This window comes from Micropterus dolomieu, linkage group LG23 (assembly GCF_021292245.1).
Source record: "Micropterus dolomieu isolate WLL.071019.BEF.003 ecotype Adirondacks linkage group LG23, ASM2129224v1, whole genome shotgun sequence".
Taxonomy (NCBI): Eukaryota; Metazoa; Chordata; class Actinopteri; order Centrarchiformes; family Centrarchidae; genus Micropterus; species Micropterus dolomieu.
This window is the reverse complement of record NC_060172.1, coordinates 35,785,047-35,791,223: the sequence shown is the minus strand read 5'-3', so window position 1 is coordinate 35,791,223 and position 6,177 is coordinate 35,785,047. Positions and strand designations below refer to the sequence as shown.

The following is a 6,177-nucleotide window of genomic DNA, read 5'->3' as shown; positions in this document are numbered from 1 at the left end:
AGATGGCCGCCCACCCTGAGCCATGGTTCTGCTCGAGGTTTCTGCCTCTTAAAAGGAAGTTTTTCCTTGCCTCTGTCGCCTAGTGCTGCTCTTGGTGGGAACTGTTGGGCTTCTGTAAATATCATCACAGAGTACGGTCTAGACCTGCTCTTTTATGAAAAGCGCTGTGAGATAACTGTTGTTGTGATTTGGCGCTATATAAATAAAATTGAATTGAACTTTGTGTGTGTATTGGTTTTTCCTTGACGTGTAAAAAAGCGACTGTATATCAGAAGCCTGTGGTGTAATCAGGGATTGCTATAAGGACTTTCCTTTATGTTCTTTTGTCTTCATTATTTTTTTTTTTGCCACCGGATAGGTTTTAAAAAGTGACGTTTGGGGGGAACTCTGGAGTGCAACAGGTGAAGCCGTCGGCGTTTAGTGTGCTCTGCGTGATGTTTGCCAGACGGACTCGACAAAAGGAACATAAAAACTCTTGTTGCTGGATTATATGCTTGGACTTTTCTGGACTATTGCGTCATCCCATCGGCTAAACAGACTGTGTCAAGGTTGCGTAAGTTAACTGTGGATTATTGGTGACTGCGGCTGCTCGCCACGCTTCACCTGGTATCTTTTGGGAGTTTTTTTTTTTCCTTCTTCGTACCGCAGAGGACATGTGGTTCAATCCTGGCAATTAAAATTATTTGAATGAACATTTGAACTGGGGGTTTTGAAGGGTGAATTGAATGTATGTGGGGAAAGGGTGATAATGTCTGTAATGTTTGTTTGTTTGTGTCGGAGTGCGGCCGAGCCTCCAACGACTAATATCTGTGAGTGTTGCCCGCCGTGGTATAAACTGGTATATCTCTAAATACACACTGTGAAACTCATCATATGGACTTTTTCCATTAATGTACAATTTTTTTAAGTGTGTATAGGTGCAGGTTAATTGCTTATCTGGTTTATGTAGGGGTGGTTTAACGACAGTAAGCAGGCCGCTGATTGTAATCTCCTCAGCAGGTATCAGATCCGCCCGTTACCATATATTTTGCATATGTACTTTTCCCTTGCTGTTTTAGTGTAAGGCGAATTGTTACAAGCTCACGCAGTCCACCGGAGGTAGATTTTATTTTAGGTATATTTTTATTAAATCAGGCAGTTATCTCGAACGCACCTGTTTTCAGGATGGGTCTCCGACATTGACAGCATTGTGTTGGACAGATTTGTGCAGCAAATCAGGAAGTTGTTATAACTTCAGTGTATATGCTCACATCTTCACCAAATTTGAAATGAACAATAACCGTCCTGAACACATCCATATGGCAGCATTCACTCAAAAGCATAGCACCGCAACCTGGCAACAAGAAATGACACGTTTTACGCTATGATGGACTACTCCTAGCAGGTTGGCCATGTCAACTTACAAAACTGTCCCAGAACACGTTGACGATGCCATGTGGTAAAACTTGAGTTTTCGGTTAACGACGTGGAGGTGGCGTGGCGTTTCACATTTCGCTGTGACACAGGAAGTTGTTGTGACTTGACTGTACATGATTAAATTTGTACCAAATTTTACACATTTAATAAGAGTCCCGCCCTATCTCTTTGCTTAACGTGGACAGTAAAATTTTGGCCAAAATGATCGCTCACCGACTTGAAACTGTCCTTCCAACTATAATCTCACATAAAAAAAATCGACAATCCTCCTTTAATATTCGACGTCTGTATAACATCATTTATAGCCCCTCTCTAGCCAGTGAACCGGAAGTGGTTATATCTTTAGATGCCGAAAAGGCTTTTGATCGAGTGGAGTGGGACTATTTATTTCATACCCTTGAGAGATTTAGCGGAAAATGTAATGATCAGTATGCATACAGTAAAGGCAATGAGTTACCTTATGACTGAAATCTATACATTTTCTTGTTATTTAGGACCATTTGATAAACAAAATATATCCACAACCTGAATGAGTAAAAGGTATAAAAGTAAAGTAATATGTTAGTATAATAATATATTTACAGGTTACACCTGATTTGGATAATATGCCTACAGAAAGTTTAGTAGTTGAGATTCAGCTTTTTTCACAAATGGAACGTCTGATATTAGCCTACACCACTGTGGTTAAGGTTTGATTAGTGCTAATGTTTGTGTATTCATTTAATTTCAGATAATAGTACAGGCTATTATAGCATACTATTAGTAGCCTAATATTAATTCCAGTTGGACAAAACAGCTGTTACATTTTGTGGGTTGTTTTCAGTCAGTTATAGTGCAAGAAAAATGCTCTACAAGGTGGTTAGTCTCATTTGTTTATGCAAAGTACTAACTTGTCAAAAAGTTTTAAAAAGTTTGATGTAGTACCTCAGCCTTTTTTAATGTCCCGCCCACTCTAGGCTGTGATTGGTCGGTTCACGAAAAGTGACTTTTTTTATGATGAACAGCTATGCACACAGCTGCATGAACAGCACCCGATCTCCCTGTGGAGATTAGCAGCCAGGAGAGCACGGGAACAGGTGAGCGTCACGTAGTGCCCAGGGAACCTGATATGGAGAGGGCAGAGAAGAGGACTGGGGCCTTTATGCCGAAGAGTAAAATGTAAAAGTGACAGTCCCGTTGAATACCAGCACATTCAAGCATTATCGGCTTTTATATTGTGAGAAATAACAGGAAGTCATCGCTCCCAGTAGCGCAAGCTTCATAGTGGAGCGTTCAGGCACAGTCAAACCAACACAACAGCTGATTTATAAATCCATCGCCAGCTGCATGTGTAAAAAAAAACCCAAAGAACAAACAATAAACAAATAGAAAACAGCGCTGTGGATGAGAGGTGAGAGGAGAGAGGAGAGGTGACTGCTGGAAGTCAAGATGTCATATTTAAGTTTATGTTCTTTCATTTCTGATCATTTTGGCTCTGGTGATTTTCCTTTGGCGCTCGCTAAAACCTCTTTGGATGGCACCAAAAATTCTCTATGCAGGAAAAACCCTGCTTTGGTCAAAGATGATAGGGAGAATATATTTGTCTTCAATATGTATAAGCATACTATTATGCAGTTTAAAATTCTCCATTGTTTGCACTGGACCAAAGTCAGACTATTATGGCTCTCCCCCAATATGGACCCTATCTGTGATTGCTGCAAGTTGCACCAAGCTACATTAATGCATAAGTTGTCAAATTTTTGGCAGCTAATATTTGATGTGCTTTCCAAGACGACTGGTGAGCCCTTACAACTATCACCTTCCCTTGCTTTATTCGGTGTGGCAACACAAACTCCTCTATTAAATTACAGTAACTCAGTTTTTTGTCACACTGATAGCCAGGCGACAAATTCTGATCAGGTGGAAGGACTGCAAACCCCCATCATTAGCACAATAGATTAGGGACATGTTGTATTTTATTAAATTAGAGAAAAGTTCACGTTAATATGGCAACCTTTCCTTGGTCTCCTCGACGCTTTGGTCCCGGATAACTTTGTGGCTGAGTGAAGACTTTAGTATGTATGACTAGGAGTGCTGGACGTGAAGTATTGTACAGCTTGTTGATATCTACATGTCATATCTACATGGCAATATTCAGTTAGCCATTAACACCTTCGTGCAGCGTCACGTGCGAGGGCCCACCCAACACTGCTTGCAGCTTTGATTTTTATTGATCTTGATATCATTATTGAGACTGCTTAATGATCCGAGTCTTTATCGACACCACTATCGATCCTTTACCATTATTTGGGGACTGTTATTTGGAAAGACCAGACCCAACAGGCATGAGGTAGGCCTGCACTGTGTGAGGAAAATATTCAGTGTGTGATATCATTGTGATATATTGAGATGACATATCACTTGCTATAAATAAATAAATAAATAAATAAATAAATAAATAAATAAATAATTCATAGAATTAGAATTTAATATTTTAAATACAACTAAATGTTGTCTCTAAAGCAGCAACATTAATGTTTACAACAGCAACGTCACTATATAAAGTCAATATCTGACATCACAATATGTTTAGAAAGAATGAAGAACTCAGTGTGCATCTGTCCTTCTTCCTCCTCCTCTCTGCTGTTTTTCACTGCAGGTAACGTTATCTGGTCGAAGGAGGAGCAGCTGGTTTGTCTCAGAAAGCAGCTGAGTTTACAACAATGTGCCAAATTTTAAGACTACAGACTAGTCTGTGCTCCAGACAGACAGCTTTCTATTTAGCTTGTTTTAACATTTGACTAATGCCAAGCTAACGTTAGCTGTGCTTGTATAAAACAAACAGGATGAGGGACTGGACGAAGCAGTTTAAATTAACCCTTTCTACATGTTTAACCTACACACAGGTGTATTGGTAAAGTAATGTCTTGTTACTCACAAAGTTTTTATTGCTTGACTTACAGTAACGAGCATAGCTGTCGTCAACTCGAGTAGTTTGGAGCTAACTTAACTTCACTGTATCCACCTCAACGGTGCAGCCTCTCTCTCTGCTGCTGGCCGCTCTGTGTGTGTATGTGTTGATGTGTGTGTGTGTGTGTGTGTTTGAGCCGACAGAGAGCAGCATAGGCTGCAGCCTATTCAGAGACATAGCGTTACATTATAGGACCCGCTAGTCTCCATAGCAATATCTATAAGCTTATAACCTTATTGATATTCGGGTTTTGAGAAAGTTTGGAACCGGGTCCTAGATCAGGGTATCGATCCCCATCCCTATTTATTACTGACATTTTCAAAATCTCACTGTCTCAGGAGAGGTGGGAACCCTCTCCTGAGACAGACAGCCACAATCGTCCCTGTACCTAAAACGTCTGCAGTATCCGGCCACACCCCCTCCACTCTAGTGCTCAACATTGGAGCCTCCCAGGGCTGTGTGCTCTGCCCGCTCCTGTTCACGCTGTACATCTACCACTGCAACCCGAGACATGGAGAGAAATCTGTTCGACTAGATTTCAAAACAACGATGAGACTTCATATCTGGAGGAAATCCACAATGTTGCAGTGGTGTACAGAGAACAACCTACTGCCCAACGTCAGCAAATCAAGGAGCTAAAGACACACACTCCTTTCTACATCAGTGGAGCAGGTGAACAGTTTCAAGTTCCTGGAAAACAGCATCACAGAAAACCTGACATGGACATCTCACATCTCCATGCTGGTGAAGAAAGTTCAGAAACAACTGTATTTCTTAAGATAACTGTTACGGCCCTTGAGCCCTGTGTCTGTGTACTGCTGCTCGTCTGTGCCCTGCAGGTCCTGCCCTTCCCCCCTCTAATGTTGCAGCCAGGAGGCTAGGGTGCACACCTGTCCCCAGTTACAATCAGCGGGAGCGCAGGAGCCGGTATAAGGAGCAGAAAGCAGGCAGACTGGGTGTGGAGAGTGGGTAGTGCAGACGGCATGGTGAGCTGGGTGAAACGACAGTGCAGCAAGCGATAAGTCTGAACCTTGTGGTGGGGTTCACTCCCTCAGTGGAGGGAGGGCGAAATTCGTTATTGTATCCTGTGTTTTCTCATTTGTGGCATTTGTGGGCGCTTCCTTGTTTTTGGGAAGTTGTTTTTTGTAGACCCTCCCTGAGGGTACCTTAGCTTTTTTTTGTCTCCTCTTAAATAAAACGCGTACGACCTGTAAAAGCTGTCTCCTGGCTTCCTTCAACCTGGAATGATTCTATTATTGTCACTAACCTCCTCATCCCCTGGACTTTCCACTGGAGGTTCGTAACAATTTGGGGGCTCGTCCGGGATCCTTTTTCCCAAACATTCTGGGTTGTGGGGAAGCACTTATTGCTTGTATTCGTGTTGGAACTGTTCACATTGACTGTTGCGTGTGGGTTTCCACTGTCCAGTCTTTCCAGGGTAGACCTTTCCCCAGCTAGTTAGAAGTGTCCAGCTAGGCTGCCCAGCAGTCTTTCCATCGGGCACTTGGTTGTTATTTTTTCTTTATTATTTTCGGGGCAAATCCTGGGTGGGGAGCGAGTTCCCTGTCGGAGGTAGGCTTTCGGGGCCCTGGCCACCGAAGTTTCGCCTTTAAAGTCGCCTCGAGCCCGGCATGCCCCAGAAGACAGCTTAGGCTAAGTTTTGGGTAGGCAGGGCCCTGGGGAAGGGGTTGCTCTTTTGAGGAAGCTGGTGTGTGACTGTTCTGTAGCCGATACGGTTGTATTTTGTCTGCGTACACTTGTTGTTGTTTTACACTGTTGTGTGGTGTTACTGCTTCCGTTGGTGTTAGCCA

The 6,177-nt window shown here is 42.7% G+C and overlaps 1 protein-coding gene across 2 annotated transcripts in view; it reads right to left on the bottom strand.

The window, feature by feature from the left end:
• ska2 (spindle and kinetochore associated complex subunit 2) overlaps positions 1-6,177 on the bottom strand; it is a 22,227-nt gene that overhangs the window by 10,136 nt on the left and 5,914 nt on the right. The window lies entirely within an intron of this gene.